Genomic DNA, 21,841 nt, shown 5'->3' on the forward strand with positions numbered 1-21,841 from the left:
AGGGCATTTCTCAGAGAGATCTCCTTGGATAAAACACACGCCAAGGGGTTTTGTCCACCAATACACCTCCTGCTGAAGCATCGAGCATTTGCCTTTCAATTGGAAGAAGGCCTTCATAGAAATATTGAAGTAGAAGCACCTCCTTCATTTGGTCTTGAGGACATGATGTGATAAGGGCCTTGAAACGCTCATAATACGCCAGAAAAGACACTCCTTGGCTTTGTTGGATTCCGCTAATCTTCTTCGTCAAAAGAATAACTCTTGATCTAGGGAAGAATTTCTCTAAGAACGCTCTCTTCATGCTCTCCCAAGAAGTGACGGTTCCGGGTGCTAATTCGTATAACCAATCTTTAGCCTTTTCCAAAAGAGAGAATGGAAAAGCCTTCATCTTCAAAATATTGCTATCAACATTAATTGGAGTCATGCTTGAACACACCACCTCGAACTCTTTTAAATGCTTGTTTGGATCCTCCATGGACAACCCATGGAACTTTGGAATGTGGTGCAGCAAACTAGACTTCAATTCAAACTCATTGGTCTTATCTTGAGCTGCCCTAGGATATTGGATGCATAGGGGTGCAACATTGTCCATTCCCAAGGCGGAAAGCTCCTTGATTGTTCAATTGTCCGCTGCCATGACTTATGCCTCTTCTTCCTCTCTTGCCGTGGGCTTGTCTTCCTCCTCAAAATCAAATTCCGAGCTAGAACTTGGTGGGTTAAGTTCTGGCTCCTTCCTCCTCAAAGTACGCTCAAAATCGTCGTCAAAGTCCAAGATGTTTGCATGAACAGGTTGAGAGCTACGAGTCATAAACTAGTACCTACAAACAAGAAAAGAAAACAAGGTCAGCAACTAAAACAAAATATATGAAAGAGAAACAAAAAGAAACAACGGGGGATTAGCAAAGTTGCTAATCCATGGCAACGGCGCCAAAAATTTGATGTGATAAATAATAGCACTCGAATTAAACCCTCTTATTGACAATTGTAGTAAAGATGTAAGTAGGGATCGTTCTAGGCCGGGGATTAGGAGGGATTTCTAATCTAATAAAAACTGACTCAAGAATACAAAACTAGGCTTGAAAACACTTAAATAGACTCAAAGACTCTTAACTAAGCTTATATGACTCAAAACAAACCCAAAAGACTCAAAACAACACCAAACAATCAACTAGACTCAAACTAGACTCTAGGCCTTAATTTGGACGAAAATAGAATTGGTTTTGACTCAAAACACTTAAAGACAAAAAGTGGACAGATTCTAGCTATTTAGACACAACAAAGTAAAGGGGATTGGGTTTTGGACGAATTTAAAGTAAAACAAGTAACTTAAAGACTTAAACAAAGTTTGGACGAATTTGGGGAAAAACTATGGATGATTAGCTAGCTAGAGGATTCTTTTCCACACATGATACATCTGAACACAAAATGATTTCCAGTTGCTTTCTCGATAAACCATGAACCTCAACACCCCAGATTAACCATGACATCACTAATTAATCCTCAGATTTTCCTTGAGTTATTGGATTGGATGACATCATTCGACAACCCAAAGCATTCTTCAAAAGTTCCCTACATGACATCATAATAGAGATACAATCAAAGATCATTACGTTCTATGAAAATCATAAGTATTGACAAAGCATTCGTAACTATGACCTCATGATACTCATGTCAGGAATTTAACTTAACATGATTGTGATAAACAATCTTAACTACTTGTGAAAATAAGTTTGTAACGATTATGTGAAACTTCCTTATATTCTAGCATCAAATTCAAGCATGCAAACTAAGTAGGCATCCTTAATCAACATACGAGAATAAGTTCTCAATCAAACGGTTAAGTAAATTGCATTCACAATTTATGAAATCACAACTGGAATTAATCAATTCATATCACAAATATAATCATGGTTTCAAAGCCTCCCCTAGCTAAAACGAGTTTAGCCTCTCATGTTCACAGCAAAGCAAAGAAAACTTAAATTAAACATTGAAAACAAAAGATAGATTACACCTAAAAACGTTCCAACAATCCAACTTGAATGCAAAAACGATCTCTACTTACATCTTTACTACAACTGTCAATAAGAGGGTTTAATTTGAGTGCTATTATGCATAAGAGACCTTCAATGTTGCTGGAACTTAGGGACATTTAGGATTAGGAAGAGTCAAACCAAAATAGGAAACCTTGGCTTAACTTTCCTACTTCAAGTAGGAAACCTTCTTTGATTAGGAATCCTAATATCTTTAGGTCTTCAATTTCGTCCATTCCTTTTGCTCCAAGCATATGCTATCCATTCCAAGCCCAATTTTGCTCCAAAAGGCTCCAAAATGCACCTTCTTGCTACTTTAGCCTTATGGACCTACAAACACACGAAAAAAGCTCAAATACTAAAATAACTATGAACTAACAACATAAATGTAAGAAAACAAGCTAAATAAGTCACCTAAATATGCTCCTATTAGGGGATTATTTTTGACGAATTTAAAACTTAAAACAAAAACTTTGTAGAAAACACTTTGTCAAAACGAATTTGTGTGAAATAAATGGGTGAAAGGCTAGTTAGAGGGTCCTTCTCCACACATGATATATACATACAAACCAATTCCTTTAGACTATATATGACAACGCCCCAAGTTGGTTGCATCGCACAACTAACCATCAGATTTTCCTTATTTCATTGAATTGAATGAATACGCATTACAACCAAATTATCTTTCTCAAGTTCTTTATATGAAACGCATAACAAAGATACATATCAAAAGTCATTAAGTTTTGTGAAAATCATAAGCATTGACAAGGCATTCATCACTATGAAACGCATGAGACTCATACCAAGGATTTACTTAACACGATTGTGACTAGCAACCTCCACTACTTGTGAATATAAGTGAATAACTATTACGTGAAACTCCCTTATACTCTAGCATCAAATTCATGCATGCAAATTAAGTGTCGACCCTCAACCAACACACATAAACAAGTTTTAATAACTTGGATAAGAAAATCACATTCAAGACTTAAGAAACAATAACTGGACGTAATCAATTCATATAAAACATATAATCATGGCTTCGAATTCACCTCTAACTAAAAAGAAATTAGTTCCACATGTTCATCATAATTGAAAACCAAATTAACATAAACATTGAACTAAAACTAAGGATAGAAATAATCAAGAAACGCTCCACACTCCAATGGCTTGCACGGCACTCCCTTGGATGGTAGATTGCACAAGTCCTCCTCTCCTTTCTTCCTTGCTTGCGGCACTAGGGTGATGTGGTGTGAATTGTGGTGTTTGATGCCTAAAAGTATGAATGAATGAATGAGTGAATGGATGATTTGAATGGTGCGGCATAGGGTTGTATTTATAGGGCTTAAACCCTAGGGAAATCAGATTAGGGTGTGGTAGAAATTAGGTGGGAAAAGGTTTTCACAATCCTATGGGAAAAAGACTAAGACTTGGCAGAAACCAAAGGGGAATGGGATAGGGAATACACGGCATAGACTTGGGGTTTCTAGAAGGATAGGTGCGGCACCTTTGTAGGAAGAAGATAGGGCTTCTAGAAAGGATATTTGAGATAGATTTCTGGACCTAAATGGACAAGGACTCATGGCATAGGTATAGAAGAGGGATTACAACTCCTAAATCCCCAAGGAATGGTCTACATGCGGCATACAAAGGGATTAGGCTTCTAGGATCTGAATTAGGTGTTTAAATGTATAACTAATCCCTTCTAAATGGCTAGAATTAAGGCACAAACTGATTTGGATAAGATAAGATAGGATAGGATAAGGTTGGTTAAGATAAGGTAAGATAAGGTTGGATAAGGTTCCTTATTTCTTGCTCCTTCCTTATCTTCTTTGCATTTGAACTTCTTTCTCCAGATTTGTAGCCTTTCCTAGCCTCTCTTGACTTCAATTTCGTCCATCCACTTTGCTCCATAGTTAAACTATCCAATCCATGCCCAAAACTGCTCTAAATAGCTTCAAAATGCACTTTCTTGCTCCTTTTGCCATTAGGACCTACAAACATACGAAAATAGCTTAAAAGACTATAATAAGTAGTAATTAACTAACTAAATGCAAGGAAGCAACATAACTAAGTAGCATAAATATGTTCCTATCAAATTCCCCCACACTTAGCTTTTGCTAGTCCTCGAGCAAAACGAAATAAACAAAACAAACAAAACACAATCTAAACCTTCCAACAATTGCCTCAAGGATTTCCAATGCAACATGACATATTAAAGATCACCACTCACATAGATTTTAGTTATCCTTATCCTTGAGCATATACTTAACCATAGTTACTGATGTGAAATATTCTAACACTCAAATTAAAACCCTATGATTGTAGTATATGAAAGTAGGGATCATTCAAGGCCGAGGATTAGAAGGGATGCTAATCAACACAATTAAGACTCAAAAACACTAAACTAGACTCTATAGACTCTAAACTAACTTAAAACACTCAAAACAACAACAAACACTCAAAAAGACTCAATTTTAGACCTATCAAGTGTTTTGGACGAAAATAAAACTTAACTTGACTCAAAAGACTCAAAGAAAACAGATTTTGACTCAAATAGCAAGACTAAATGAAAGGTGGATTGTTTTTGACAAATTTAAAACTTAAAACAAAAACTTTGTAGAAAACACTTTGTAAAAACGAAATTAGGTGAATTAAATGGGTGAAAGGCTAGTTAGAGGGTCATTCTCCACACATGGTATATGCATATGAACCAATTTCCAGTTATTATTCCTTTAGACTATGAATGACAACGCCCCAAGTTAGTTGCATCGCACAACTAACCATCAGATTTTCCTTATTTCATTGAATTAGATGGAATACACATCTAAACCAAATTATCTTTCTCAAGTTCCCTATATGAAACGCATGATAGAGATGAATGTCAAAAGTCATTAAGTTTTGTGAAAACCATAAGCATTGACAAGGCATTCATCACTATGAAACGCATGAGACTCATACCAAGGATTTACTTAACGCGATTGAGACTAGCAACGTCCACTACTCATGAATATAAGTGAATAACTATTACGTGAAACCCCCTTATATTCTAGCATCAAATTTATGCATGCAAATTAAGTGTCGACCCCCAACCCACATACATATATAAGTTTTAATAACTTAGATAAGCAAATCACATTCATGCCTTAAGAAACAATAATTGGATATAATCAATTCATATAAAACATATAATCATGGCTTCGAATTCACCTCGAACTAAAAAGAAATTAGTTCCACATGTTCGCAAAACAAAGATAATTAAACTTAAACATTAAAAACAAAGATAGAATACACCTAGAAACACTCCAGGTGGCTCATCCTTCCTTCCTTGCTGCCCACAATGGGGATTTGTGTGAATTTAGGCTCTTGAGGTGTGGTGGATGGTGTGGTGTGAATTTGGGGTAGAGGGTGGTGGTTTTTGAGTGTTGTGGCATCATGTATTTATAGGGTGAAGGGGAGGCACGGAATTGGGCTCAAAAGGAGAGGAATTAGGACTCCAAATCACCAAAGAACAAGGACACTTTCAATCGGATTCCAAGGAGGACAAGGAATGGTCCTTGTGGCAGATTCTAGAACTTCTAGAAGGGTTGCATGTGGCATAAACTTAATGCACGAAAATAGGGCTTCTAGAACTTGATATTTAGGTGATTTAATGTGAAAAGGAGTCCTCTTTGAAGTTGGAATTAAGGTAGGAAAATATTAGGATAGGATAAGATAAGATAAGGTTGGATAAGGTTTGGATAAGATAAGGAAATTTGGATAATATTCCTTCTTTCTAGATCTTCATCACATTCCTAGCCTCTCTTGATCTTCAAATTCGTCCATCCACCTTGCTCCATGCATGTGCAATCCATTCCAAGCCCAAAACTGCTTTAAAATGCTCCAAATTGCACTTTCTTGCCAACTTTGTCAATTGAACCTAAAAACACACGAAAATAGCTTAAAACACTCTAACAAGTAGAAATTAGCTATGTAAATGCAAGAAAACAAGCTAACTAAGTCGCACAAATATGCTCCTATCAGTTACCACTCACTAGCTCGCATTCAATCAATTAAAATAACATTTTGAATGTAGTAACATGCCTTACAGAATTCCCTCAATTCCTCACTGGATACACTCTATTTTCCCACAGATTTTCTGACTACACACCCTACACTAGGTATATGTGAGAAGATTGATGTAAACATGTAGACTAATACTCACATATGTATAATCAAAGAAGGCACTTTCTGGAATTATTAACATGTATATATATGATCTCAAGAATGGAATGCCACTACTTAGACGCAGGAACCAGGGATACCATATGCTCAAACCAATTTTAAACTCCACATATTGAAACACATAACAAACAAGATAGAAGTTTAAGGGTTGTAACGGGGCGAAGGTATTGGCTAACAAAGAAAGGTAAGGATAAACAAAAGTTCTTAAAGCAATAGTAAGCAACGTAATGAAATAAACACTTAGAATTCACTTTTGAATGCAGAAATCAACTTTGAACACCAAGGGAAAAATTCACACAACACTTAAGGTCAAATTCAAACTTTTGGACCCTTTCTTCAACAATCAACACTTGTGAGTTCATTCTCACTTATTTTCAACTCCTTTTCTTTCTTTTCTTCTTCTTTTTCTTCTTTTTTTCTTTCTTTTTCACGTTTTTTTTTTTTTTTTAATCGTGCCCCTCTTCTTCTTTTGGTACACTAACACAACTTTATAGATTTCAAACGAAAGTCCCTTCCCCCACACTTGTTTTTCTGGAAATTGTAGATCAAAAGGAATTCCCTCTAAGCCATGCTTTCCTATCCTTTACGAACAAGGGTATGGATAGTCCTAATCTAGGCTAGGTAAGGATAATGTGGTTAACAAAGAACATAGGCTAAATAAGGCTCAAAGGGGTTAAACCTACAATACATATGCAAAGGGGTAAGGCTTTTTGGCTCTGGTTTAACTAAACAACTTCATCTTATTATTTGTTATGCTAATCAATTTTATGCTTTGAATGAAATGGGCATGAGTTCTAGTATTTGGAACTATAGTGATAAAACACATTCTAAGTAGCAACCAAGCAAAGAATGATGAGATCATGCAATGACTTTAGAAAACAAGAACATCAAGATTAATAACTCTCCAAAGAATGTTTTAGGCTCAAGTCTCTTAGGGTTATAGCGCTAGTTTGAGTTTCTTCCTTCAAGCATGTTACAAAAACTGATTTTTTCCTTTGTGATTACATGTGAATTCGTAAATATCAACTATAACTAAGCATAAACCAAAGAGTATATCAAACTTCCATTCATGTTCGTAACTTTCTTTAATAGTCATGCAATTAAAAACCAAATCCTCATCATTGTGTTGGAAGGTACCCTAAGACACAAACAAACGCAAATACTAAACCGACTCTAAAAACAACTCTTTTTGGGTTTTTAAAACACTCTTTTTCGATTTTTTTTTTCTTCAAATTTTCGGATTTTCTGTTTAAGACACATAAAAACACTTCAAAACACACTAAAAACACTTAAAAACAGTGAAAAACAACTTTAGAAGTGATAGGTGATAAAATCCCACGAAAATCATGTAAAAACAACTTGTTTACCCCCCACACTTAAACCAAACATTGTCCTCAATGTTTTAAGCATAGACTCACAAACAAACAACCAAATAACACAACTAACAAACATGACAAACATGGCAAAGTAAAAGCAATAAAGAGTAGGGTTTAGGAATGCAAATCTGGTTATGGAGTGTTGAAGCTTCCTAGTTCTATATTTGCATGGGTTGCCTCCCAAGAAGCGCTTGCTTTAACGTCTTCCAGCCGAACGATCCTTCCTCTTAAGCTTCATTGGAGCCCACGGCATGGAAGCTTGCACCATCCACGACATGCTCTTCAAAGTTCTCATAGTATGGCTTCAAACGATGTCCATTCACTTTGAACTCTTGCTCGGTCTTTAAACTTTGAATTTGGACTGCACCATAAGGAAATACATTAGTAACAACAAACGGGCCAATCCATTTAGAATGTAACTTACCTGGAAACAAGCGAAGGCGGGAATTGAAGAGTAGCACTTTTTGCCCTAAAACAAATGTCTTGCTAGGAATCATCTTGTCATGGAATGCCTTTGACTTCTCCTTGTAAATAAAAGCGCTCTCATACGCTTCATGCCTTATCTTCTCAAGCTCATTCAATTGAAGCTTCCTATGGATTCTAGCGGCATCAATGTCCCTGTTGAGCGTTTTGACGGCCCAATGTGCTTTGTGCTCCAATTCAACGGAAAGATGACATGGTATGATGAGCCGAAATGGGGACATTCCAATTGGTGTTTTGTAGGCCATACGATATGCCCATAATGCATCATTGAAACGCAAGCTCCAATCCTTTCGGTTTGGCCCAGCGGTTTTCTCCAAAATCTGCTTGATTTCTCGATTAGAAACCTCGGCTTGCCTACTTGTTTGAGGATGATAAGGTGTTGCCACCTTATGTGTGACGTTATATTTCTTGAGCAAAGCTTCAAGGGTTCGATTGCAAAAATGGGAGCCTCCATCACTTATAAGAACTCTTGGCATTCCAGATCTAGCAATATGTTAGTTTTGAGAAAATCTGCAACCACTTTGGAATCATTAGTACGGGTGGCTTTAGCTTCCACCCATTTCGACACATAATCAACCACAAGTAAAATATAAAGGAAACCACGAGATGAAGGAAAAGGACCCATAAAATCAATGCCCTAAACATCAAAAATTTCGACACCATAGATAGGTGTCTACGGCATTTGGTCTTTTGGACCTATATTTCCGGTTCTTTGGCAACGATCACATGTTATGCAAAACGTTCTAGCATCCTTAAAGATAGTAGGCCAATAAAAACCACATTCAAGTACTTTACGTGTAGTCCTTTGAGTGCCAAAGTGACATCCACATGCATAAGTGTGACAAAAAGTTAAAATTGAATTAAACTCTGATTCATGCACACACCTACGAATGATTTGATCAACGCAATATTTCCACAAATAAGGATCATCCCACACATAAAATTGAGCCTTCCTTTTAAGTTTATCACGTTGGTGTTTATTTAGGTTGCTTGGAACTTGTTTAGACACCAAATAATTCACTAAATCAGCATACCATGGCTCACTTACCTCGATGGACATCAACTGCTCATCTGGGAATGTCTCTGGGATAGGCACGGCATCCACTTCATGCACCATACGGCTCAAATGGTCAGCCACCACATTTTCACTTCCTTTCTTGTCCCGGATTTTGATATCGAACTCTTGAAGTAGAAGCATCCATCGAATAAGCCTTGGTTGGCCTCCTTCTTGGTAAGTAAATGATAAGGGCATATTTAGGCGACTTAGTTAGCTTGTTTTCTTACATTTATGTTGTTAGTTCATAGTTATTTTAGTATTTTAAGCTATTTTTGTGTGTTTATAGGTTCATTTGGCTAAGGTAGCAAGAAGGTGCATTTTGGAGCCTTTTGGAGCAAAATTGGACTTGGAATGGATAGCATATGCTTGGAGCAAAAGGAATGGACGAAATTGAAGACCTAAAGATGTTAGGATTCCTAATCAAACAAGGATTCCTAATCAAAGAAGGATTCCTAGTCAAAGAAGGTTTCCTACTTGAAGTAGGAAAGTTAAGCCAAGGTTCCTATTTTGGTTTAACCTTTCCTAATCCTAAAAGGCCCTAAGTTCCAGCAACATTGAGGATTCTTATGCATTTTAGGACACAAACTAAACCTTCCTTGCATCCTTATTGTCCTTGCCGTGCCTTGCTTAAACCTGCATTTCCTTGCCGTGCAAAGGGGAATGCTTATTCCCTATTTTGTGTCACAAGATCGCATTCCTCTTTCACCTTAGTTAATGCCACACTTTTCATTCCTATTCTATCCTCAATCCTTGCCTAATTTCAGCCTTAAAACACATTCCCTTTCCTACTCTTTTTGGCCGCAAGTTTCCTTTCCTTTTTCCTTTGATTTCTGACTTTATGTCTCATTTTCCTTATGAATTTGGGGTCTAAATCTTTCCTAAACTATGTAATAAAAGTTAAGATCCTTTCCGTCAAATAAATAGTCAAAGCCGCACCCATAGAGAACCCTATTCATTCACTCACCCAATCTGCCATCCTTCATCCTTCTATACCAACCTTTGCCGCAGCCTTCATCATTTCTTCCACCATTCCCATACTTCCATACCTTCAACCACACATCCATACACCATTCCTACCCCTTGCCGCGCCCCCCTACCAACCTAAATCCATTCTTAACCTAGAAATACATCCAAAATCACCCAAAAACTCTTGTGCCGCAGCATAGCAAGGAAGAAAAGGAGAAGAAGAAGCCTTGGACGTTTTTGCTTTCAAGTTGGAGTGTTGGAACGTTTTTAGGTGTAATCTATCTTTTGTTTTCAATGTTTAATTCGTGTTTTCTTTGTTTTGTTGTGAACATGAGAGGCTAAACCCATTTTAGCTAAGGGAGGCTTTGAAACCATGATTATGTTTGTGATATGAATTGATTAATTCCAGTTGTGATTTCATAAATTGTGAATGCAATTTACTTAACCGTTTGATGGATAACTTATTCTTGTATGTTGATTAGGGAGGCCTACTTAATTTGCATGCTTGAATTTGGTGCTAGAATATAAGGGAGTTTCACATAATCGTTACAAACTTATATTCACAAGTAGTTAAAGTTGTTTTCACAATCATGTTAAGTAAATTCCTAGCATGAGTATCATGGGGTCATAGTTACAAGTGCTTTGTCAATACTTATGATTTTCATAGAACGTAATGATCTTTGATTGTATCTCTATTATGATGTCATGTAGGGAACTTTTGAAGAATGCTTTGGGTTGTCGAATGATGTCATCCAATCCAATAACTAAAGGAGAATCTGAGGGTTAATTAGTGATGTCACGGTTAATCTGGGGTGTTGAGGTTCATAGTTTATCGAAAAAACAACTGTAAATCAATTTGTATTTGAATGTATCATGTGTGGAAAAGAATCCGCTAGCTAGCTAATCATCCATAGTTTTTCCCAAATTCGTCCAAATCTTGTTTAAGTCTTTTAATTACTTGTTTTTATCTTAAATTCGTCAAACACCCAATCCCCTTTATTTAGTTGTGTCAAATCTGTCTTATTGTGTATTTTTAAGTATTTTGAGTCAAAACCAATTCTAAATTCGTCCAAATTAAGTCCTAGAGTCTAATTTGAGTCTATTTGATTGTTTTGTGTTGTTTTGAGTCTTTTGAGTTTGTTTTGAGTCATATAAGTTTAGTTAGGAGTCTTTGAGTTTGTTAAAGTGTTTTTAAGCATATTTTTGTATCTTTGAGTCAGTTTTCATTAGATTAGCAATCCCTCCTAATCCCCGGCCTAGAACGATCCCTACTTATATCTTTACTACAATTGTCAAAAAGAGGGTTTAATTTGAGTGCTATTATTTACCACATCAGTAAATACTTCAACGCTCATGATCAGTGTAAATTATAACTTTAGTACTAAGTAAATAAGAACGAAACTTATCTGAGGCAAAAACAATAACAAGAAGTTCTTTTTCCGTTGTGGAGTAGTTCAATTGGGCATCATTCAAGGTCCGGAATGCATAATAGATACCATGTGGCTGCTTTTTCTTCCTTTGGCCTAACACAGCTCCTAATGCATAATCCGAGGCATCACACATAAGCTCAAAAGGAAGGCTCCAATCTGGTGGAACAATGATGGGGGCCGAAGTGAGCATCTCCTTGAGGTGTTTGAAGGCATTCTCACATTCCTCATCGAACTTGAATGGGACATCTTTTTGGAGAAGTCGGCAAAGAGGGTTGGAAATCTTTGAAAAGTCCTTGATGAATCGCCTATAGAATCTTGCATGTCCAAGAAAAGAACGAACCTCTCTAACGGAAGTAGGAGAGGGTAAGTAGCGTACAAGATCTATTTTTGATTTTTCAACCTCAATACCCTTGGCCGAAATTATATGCCCTAAAACTATGCCTTGTTTTACCATGAAATGACATATTTCCAATTTTAAAACAAGGTTAGTTTCAATGCATCGTTCCAAGATTAAAGTGAGATTATGTAAACAATCATCAAACGAATCACCAAATACACTAAAATCATCCATGAAAACTTTAATAATCTTCTCCACAAAGTTTGAAAATATACTTACCATGCATCTTTGAAAGGTGGCAGGTGCATTGCATAAACCGAATAGTATGCGACGATAAGCAAAAGTACCAAAGGGACACGTGAAAGTGGTCTTTTCTTGGTCATCCGGTGCTATGACAATTTGATTATATCCCGTATAACCATCAAGAAAACAATAAAAAAAATGACTGGCTAACCTTTCAAGCATTTGATCAATGAACAGCAAAGGGAAGTGGTTTTTCCTTGTGGTGGCGTTGAGCTTTCCATAATCAATGCAAACTCTCTAACCTATTTGGATATATGTTGGCACAAGCTCATTCTCGGCATTCTTCACCACCGTCACTCCGGATTGCTTTGGCACAACTTGAACTGGTGAAACCCAACAGCTATCCGAGATAGGATAAATCACTCCACAATCAAGTAATTTGATAACCTCTTTCTTCACAACTTCCATCATTGGAGGGTTGAGTCGACGTTGAGCCTCTCAAGTTGGTTTAGCCCCCTCCTCTAGAAGTATGCGATGCATGCATGCTGTAGGGCTAATTCCCTTAATATCGGCCAAGGTCCATCCTATGGCTGTTTTGTGCTCTTTCAACACTCAAACCAATTTCTCCTCCTCCATTGCCGTGAGTGATGAAGAAACAATGGCAGGCAACGTTTCTTTGTCTCCCAAATAGACATACTTTAAGTGATTTGGCAATGGTTTAAGTTCAAGAACGGGTGCCTGAATCACTGAAGGTAACAACTTGTTAGTAGAAATAGGAAATGAAATTGGGATTGGGGGCTTACTTTGATATTGTGGCGATGATTCAAGTGCAACCACCATCTCGCCTACTTCATCATCATGCACGGCGAAATTGGGTGTTAAGCCCAACCCTTCGACAATTGTTATTTCAAGTGGGTCTTTGTCCAACGAATCAAGAAGGTCATGCGCCAATGAATCAAATATATCAATAGAGAAACAAGAATGATCGTCTTTAGGATATTTAATAGTTTTAGAAAGATTGAAATCAATAACTTCCCCATCAAATTCCATTGTTAAAGTCCCTTTGAACACATCAATCTTGGTGCGGGCTATTTTCATCAAAGGTCTCCCAAGTAGGATCGGCAATGGTGTAGAATGGGTTGAATCTTCCATATCCAGCACATAAAAGTCCGCCGGAAAGATCAAATTGTTAACCTGCACCAAAACATCTTCCAAAACTCCTTTTGGATAGGCATTAGAACGATCGGCCAATTGGATAATCACACCATCATTTTTAAGCTCTCCTAAGTTCATAGATGCATAAATTGAGTAAGGCATGATATTAATTGATGCTCCTAAGTCTAGCATAGTATGTTCAAACTTAGTATTTCCAATAACACAAGGAATTGTAAAACTACCCGGATCTTTGCATTTAGGTGGTAGTTTTCTTTGTAACATCGCCGAAACATTCTCATTTACCTGGACCACTTCTTTGTTCAAAATCCTCTTTCTTGTTGTGCAAAGCTCTTTCAAAAATTTCGCATACTTAGGAACTTGCTTGATTGCATCAAGGAGCGGGATATTGACTTGAACTTTCCTAAAGGTTTCCAGAATGTCCTTCTCATTCTCTTCTTTCTTTGATTGCCTAAATATGCTAGGAAAGGGCACATTTAGTGGAATAAAACTAGAAAAATTTGAATTTGGACTTACCTTGGTGGTGTTGGACGGTTTTGGGATAATAGGGGGATGCGGCAAGGTTTGTTCCACCCTTGCTGTGGCCTTTGTTCCTTGTTCATCCTCTTCTTGCAACAGCTTGTCCTCCTTTTGGCTTGTTTTGGACAGTTTTGGGGTGGTTCCAACCTCCTTACCACTTCTCAATGTGATTGCCTTGGCGGTTTCAAAGCCTCCCTTCGGATTGACAATTGTTGAACTAGGCAATTTACCTTCCTCTCTGAATTTGCCCATGAATTCCGCCATTTGCCCCATTTGTTTCTTCAATTCTCACATCTCCTTTGCTTGATTTTGATAGCCCTGCGACAAGGTAGTTAGTAATTGAAGAACATTATCATTATTCATTGACAAACTTAAATTTGGTTGAGTAGGTTGTGATAGAGGTTAAGATTGTGGGAATGGCTTTTGATATATCCCAGGAGGTGGTCGAAATCCTCCTCCATTTCCATGAGTTTGAGGTTGTTAAGGCTCTCTTCACTGATAGGAGCATATTTAGGCGACTTACTTAGCTTGTTTTCGTGCATTTATGTTGTTAATTCATAGTTGTTTTAGTAGTTTAAGTCATTTTCGTGTGTTTTTAGGTTCATATGGCTAAGGAAGCAAAAAGGTGCATTTTGGAGCATTTTGGACCAAATTGGGCTTGGAATGGATAGCTTATGTTTGGAGCAAAAGGAATGGACAAAATTAAAGACCTAATGGAGTTAGGATTCCTAATCACAAGAGGATTCCTAATCACAAGAGGATTCCTAATCAAATGAGGAATCCTAGTCAAAGAAGGTTTCCTACTTGAAGTAGGAAAGTTAAGCCAAGGTTTCCTATTTTGGTTTAACCTTTCCTAATCCTTAAAGACTCCATGTTTCAGCAACATTAAGGACTTCTATCTATTCTAGGACACAAAACAAAGTTCCTTGCAACCTAAACTCCTTGTCGTGTATCCCCTTAGTATTTCCCTTCCTTGCCATGCAAGGGAGGGCCTTCTTTCCTATTTTAAAGCATTCAAACACATTCCTTTTTCATATCAAACTCAGCCATAATTCACATATCCTTTTCTATTCCAAAGTCCTTGCCTAATTTCAGAAATAAATGACATTCTGCTTCTCACAATTGAATGCCGCAAGTTACTTCCTTTTCCCTTTAAATTCTGACTTTGTGTTTCCTATTCTTGAAGGATTTGGATTTTAATTCTTTTCCTAAACTAAGTAATAAAGCCTTAGGATTTTTTCTTCCTTATAAAAACCCCTATGCCGCACCCTTATTAACCCTAATCACCCTTTCACACAACCTGCCTTCATTCATTCAGAAATCTATCCTTTGCCGCAGCCTTCCATCCAACCTTTCACCATTCCCCTACTTCTAAGCCTTCATCCAAGCCTCCATACACCACCCATAACCCTTGCCGCACCACCCTACCTTCCTAAATCTATCCAAAACCCAGAAAATCATTCATAAAACCACCCTAGACTCTTGTGCCGTGACTTAGCAGGGAAGAGGAGAAGGAAGACGAAGCCTTGGACGTTTATGCATTCGAGTTGGAGTGTTGGAACGTTTTTAGGTGTAATCTATCTTTTATTTTCAACGTTTAATTCTATTTTCCTTTGTTTTGTTATGAACATGAGAGGCTAAACTCGTTTTAGCCTAGGGATACTTTGAAACCATGATTACGTTTATAATATGAGTTGATAAATTCCAGTTGTGATTTCATAAATTGTGAATGCAATTTACTTAACCGTTTGATGGATAACTTATTCTTGTATGTCGATTAGGGAGGCCTACTTAATTTGCATGCTTGAATTTGGTGCTAGAATATAAGGGAGTTTCACATAATCGTCACAAACTTATATTCACAAGTAGTTAAGGTTGTTTTCACAATCATGTTAAGTAAATTCCTAGTATGAGTATCATGATGTCATAGTTACAAGTGTTTTGTCAATACTTATGATTTCCATTGAACGTAATGATCTTTGATTGTATCTCTATTATGATGTCATGTAGGGGACTTTTGAAGAATGCTTTGGGTTGTCGTATGATGTCATCCAATCCACTAACTTAAGGGAAATCTGAGGGTTAATTAGTGATGTCACGGTTAATCTGGGGTGTTGAGGTTCATGGTTTATCGGAAAAGCAACTGGAAATCAATTTATGTTTGAATGTATCATGTGTGGAGAAGTATCCCTTGGCTATTCCATCATCCATTGGTTTTTCTTAAATTCGTCCAAAATCTGTTTTAAAGTTTTAAGTTACTTGTTTTTCTTTTAAATTCGTCCAAAATCAAATCCCCTTTTCTTACTTGTTCCAAATCTGTCCAAAAGTGTGTTTTAGAGTCTTTTGAGTCAAAACTAATTGTATTTTCGTCCAAATTGAGTTTTAAAGTCTAAATTGAGTCTTTTTGGTTGTTTTGAGTTGTTTTGAGTCTTTAAAGTTTGTTTTGAGTCTTTAAAGTTTGTTTTGAGTCTTTTGAGTTTATTTAAGTGTTTTAAAGCATATTTTCACATCTTTGAGTCAATTTTCATTAGATTAGCAATCCCTCCTAATCCCCCGCCTAGAACGATCCCTACTTATATCTATACTACAATTGTCAAAAAGAGGGTTTAATTTGAGTGCTATCTTTTATCACATCAAATTTTTGGCGCCGTTGCCGGGGATTAGCAACTTTGCTAATCCCCCGTTGTTTCTTTTTATTTCTTTTTCATATCTTTTTGTTTTAGCTACTGACCTTATTTCTTTTCTTGTTTGTAGGTACTAGTTTATGACTCGTAGTTCTCAACCTATTAGTGCAAACATCTTGGATTTTGACGACGATTTTGAGCGCACCTTGGGAAAGAAGAAGAAGAACCCAGGACTTCACTCATCAAGTTCTAGTTCGGCTTCCAATCTTGAGGAGGAAGAGGAGCCCACGGCAAGGGAGGAAGAAGAGGTCCAAACCATGGCAGCGGACAACCGTACAATCAAGGAGCTTTCCGCTTCGGGAATGGACAATGCCGCACCCTTATGCATCCATTACCCAAGGGCGTCTCAAGACAAAACCGATGAATTTGAATTGAAGTCAAGTTTGTTGCACCACATTCTGAAGTTCCATGGACTGTCCATGGAGGATCCCAACAAGCATTTGAAGGAGTTCGAGGTGGTGTGTTCGAGCATGACTCCAATCAACGTTGATAGTAGTATTTTGAAGATGAAGGCTTTCCCGTTCTCACTATTGGAGAAGGCCAAGGATTGGTTATACGAGTTAGCACCCGGAACGGTCACTTCTTGGGAGAGCATGAAGAGGGCGTTTCTTGAAAAGTTATTTCCTACTTCAAGAGTCATTCTCTTGAGAAAGAAGATTAGCGGAATCCAACAAAGTCAAGGGGAGTCTTTTCCAACATACTATGAGCGTTTTAAAGCCCTTGTTGCATCATGTCCTCAACATCAAATGAAGGAGGAGCTTCTACTTCAATACTTCTATGAAGGTCTTCTTCCCATTGAAAGGCAAATGCTTGATGCTTCAGCGGGAGGTGCGTTGGTGGATAAAACTCCCATGGCAGCCAAGAACCTCATTGCGAACCGGGCTCTCAATGCACAACAATACGAAGGAATTGGGCAAAGGGACCCCCCACGGCAACAAGTGCATGAGGTAAGTTCTCAATCCGACATTCAAACTTAATTAGCTAATCTTACTTCTATTGTGTCTCAGATGGCCGAAGGAATGAAGATCCAAGGTCCAATTGTATGTGGCGTGTGTTCTATCCAAGGACATCCTTCGGAAAAGTGCCCTCAATTGATTGAGAATGGGGGATGGGAGAGTGCAAACGCCATTGGATTTCCAAGCCAAAATCAGCCAAGGAATGATCCATATTCCAATACATATAATCCGGGTTGGAGAGACCATCCAAACTTCAAGTGAAGGGAGCCTCAACAAACTCACCAACAAGGAGGCTATAGGCAGCAACCCTCGGGGTTTTATACCAAAACCTACGGCCATGATTCAAACCAACCCCAATCTGCCCAAAATCATCAAGGTACGTCTTTAGATAATGCTACAATTCTTAAGTTACCTACCAATTTGTCTCAGGGGCAAGAAAATCAAAACAAGGCGATGCAAAACCAAGACAAAAGAGTGGACCAATTAGAGAAGCAAATTGGGCAGATTGCGGAGTTTGTAGGGCAATTCCGAGACCAAGGCAAGCTCCCAAGCTCAACCATTGTTAATCCAAAGGGAGGGTTCGAATCTGCCAAAGCAATTACTTTGAGGAGTGGAAAATAAGTTGGCACTACATCCACACCACCCAAAACAAGTCCTAATAAAGAAGAGACGTTGCAACATGAAGAGGAGGCTGCAAGCATGCCCACGGCAAGGATACAACCACCTTTGCCGCAAGCACCTAAGGACCAAAATTCATCCATTCCACCCCATTCGGCCACCAAGGGTAAGTTGGGTTCAAATTCAATTAATTCTAACCCCGTTCCACCCAATGTTCCTTTTCCTCACAGATTTTTGCAAACAAAGAAGGAGGAGCATGAGAAAGACATTCTTGAGACGTTTAGGAAAGTTCAAGTCAATATCCCGCTCCTAGATGCCATAAAGCAAGTGCCCAAATACGCCAAGTTCTTGAAGGAATTATGCACTACAAGGAAGAGGGCTTCAAATAAAGAGGTAGTGAGGGTAAGTGAAAACGATTCCGCTGTTTTACAAAGAAAGTTACCACCAAAGTGCAAAGATCCAGGTAGCTTTACAATTCCTTGTATTATTGGCCAAACTAAGTTCAAACATGCTATGTTAGACTTAGGAGCTTCAATTAACGTCATGCCATACTCTATTTATGCTTCAATGAACCTTGGTGAATTGAAAAATGATGGTGTGATTATTCAGTTGGCCGATAGATCTAATGCCTATCCAAGGGGCGTATTGGAAGATATCTTAGTGCAGGTGAATAATTTGATCTTTCCGGCAGACTTCTACGTCCTTGAAATGGAAGAAACCACCCATGCTCCATCTTTGCCGCTTCTTCTTGGGTGGCCATTTATGAAGACGGCCCGAACTAAGATAGACGTGTTTAAAGGCACTTTAACAATGGAATTCGATGGGGAAGTGATTGATTTTAATATTTCTAAAACTATGAGATTTCCTAATGATGATCACTCATGTTTCTCTATTGATATTCTTGATTCTTTGGCGCAGGCACACCTTGATCAATTACATGGAGATGCACTTGAAACGATCATTACAAATGGCATAGAAGTGAAGGATCACATGGCTGCCACCATAGCAACCCACGGCACACAATTGCAATCCCATGCCGTGGCCTTTGATGAGGAAGTAATTGAGACCGTGGCAGCCCTAGAGTCATTGCCACGGCTCCAAGGTAAGTCCCCTAGTCCCTTAATTCCAATTTCAACTAACAAGTTGCTTCCTTCTATAGAACAACCACCTACCCTTGAGCTTAAACCATTGCCAAATCACTTGAAGTATGTGTTCTTGGGCGAGCAAGACACATTACCCGTCATTGTAGCATCATCACTCACGGCACAAGAGGAGGAGAAATTGGTGAGGGTTCTCAAAGATCACAAGACGGCCATTAGGTGGACTTTGGCCGATATCAAGGGCATAAGCCCTACCACATGCATGCATCGAATTCTCATGGAAGAAGGCGCCAAACCATCAAGGGAAGCCCAACGTCGACTCAACCCACCAATGATGGAAGTAGTGAAGAAGGAAATCATCAAATTACTTGATTGTGGCGTCATCTATCCTATCTCGGATAGTTGTTGGGTTTCACCAGTCCAAGTAGTTCCTAAGAAGTCCGGAGTCACGGTGGTGAAAAATGAGGAGAATGAACTTGTGCCTACACGCATTCAAACCGGTTGGAGAGTGTGCATTGACTATAGGAAGCTAAATGCTGCAACAAGGAAAGATCACTTTCCTTTGCCATTCATCGATCAAATGCTTGAAAGGTTAGCCGGTCATTCCTTTTATTGCTTTCTTGATGGTTATTCGGGTTATAATCAAATTGTCATAGCGCTGGATGATCAAGAAAAGACCACCTTTACTTGTCCATTTGGTACTTTTGCATACGTCGTATGCCATTTGGTTTATGCAATGCACCGGCCACTTTCCAACGATGCATGGTAAGTATATTCTCGGTGTTGAGAAGATAATTGAAGTGTTTATGGACGATTTTAGTGTGTTTAGAGACTCATTTGATGATTGTTTGCATAATCTTACTTTAATCTTGAAAAGATGCATGGAAACTAACCTCGTTTTGAATTGGGAAAAATGTCATTTTATGGTTAAACAAGGCATAGTTTTGGGTCATATCATCTCTGAAAAAGGAATTGAAGTTGATAAGTCTAAAATAGATCTTGTACGTTACTTACCCTCTCCTACTTCGGTTAGAGAGGTTCGTTCTTTTCTTGGCCATGCAGGATTCTATAGGCGATTTATCAAGGATTTCTCCAAGATTGCACAACCCCTATGCCGTCTCCTACAAAAAGAAGTGGCTTTTGAGTTCAACGAGGAGTGTGAGAAGGCATTCAAGCATCTCAAAGACATGCTTACCACGGCACCCATCATCATTCCACTAGATTGGACGTTGCCTTTTGAGCTAATGTGTGATGCATCCGATTATTTAATAGGGGCTGTTTTGGGCCAAAGGAAGAACAAGCAACCACACGTCATATATTATGCATCCCGGACCTTAAATGATGCTCAATTAAACTACTCTACCACTGAAAAAGAACTTCTTGCCGTTGTGTTTGCTTTAGATAAGTTTCGTTCATATTTACTTGGCACTAAAGTGATTGTATATTCTGACCATGCAGCTCTAAGGTACTTATTCACCAAAAAGGAGGCCAAACCAAGGCTAATTCGATGGATGCTTCTTCTCCAAGAGTTTGACATTGAAATTCGAGACAAGAAAGGGAGTGATAACGTGGTTGCTGACCATCTAAGTCGTTTGGTGTGCAATGAGGACTCTTTACCCATCCAAGAGACATTCCCTGATGACCAATTGCTGTCCATTAAGGTATGTGAACCTTGGTATGCCAATTTGGTGAACTTTTTGGTGTCAAAACGTGTTCCAAGTACCATAGCTAGGCACCAACGTGATAAATTAAAGAAAGAGGCACGGTTTTATGTATGGGATGACCCATATTTATGGAAGTTTTGTGCAGATCAGATTGTGCGTCGTTGTGTGCATGATTGTGAGTTTAATTCGATTCTAACCTTTTGTCACACTTATGCATGTGGTGGACATTTTGGCACACAACGCACTGCCCTCAAAGTGTTAAAATGTGGTTTTTATTGGCCTACGATCTTTAAAGATGCTAGAACCTTTTGTTTAACTTGTGATCGTTGTCAACAAATGGGAAATATAGGTGCAAGGGACCAAATGCCGCAAACACCCATCTTTAATGTTGAAATTTTTTATGTTTGGGTCATTGATTTCATGGGCCCTTTCCCATCTTCGTTTGGTTTTACTTATATTTTTCTTGCGGTTGATTATGTCTCAAAATGGGTGGAAGCCAAGGCCACCCGTACTAATGATTCTTGAGTTGTTGCAGATTTTATAAAGACTAACATTTTTGCTAGATTTGGGATGCCTCGAGTGCTTATTAGTGATGGAGGGTCTCACTTTTGTAATCGTACCATAGAGGCATTGCTCAAGAAGTATCAAGTCACACATAAGGTTTCAACACCTTACCATCCCCAAACCAATGGCCAAGACGAGGTGTCCAATAGAGAAATCAAGCAAATCTTGGAGAAGACCGTTGGACCAACAAGAAAAGATTGGAGTGTGCGTTTGGAGGATGCATTATGGGCTTCTAGAACAGCTTACAAGACACCCATAGGGATGTCCCCTTTTCGGCTAGTCTATGGCAAGCCATGTCATCTCCCCGTGGAGTTAGAACACAAGGCTCATTGGGCAATCAAGACATTCAACATGGACATAGATGTGGTTGGAATGCATAGAAAGTTGCAATTGAATGAACTTGAGGAGCTTAGGCGT

The sequence above is a fragment of a genome, unplaced genomic scaffold (assembly GCF_019419815.1).
Source record: "Pyrus x bretschneideri cultivar Hongxiangsu unplaced genomic scaffold, Pyrus_bretschneideri_v1 Contig126, whole genome shotgun sequence".
NCBI lineage: Eukaryota > Viridiplantae > Streptophyta > Magnoliopsida > Rosales > Rosaceae > Pyrus > Pyrus x bretschneideri.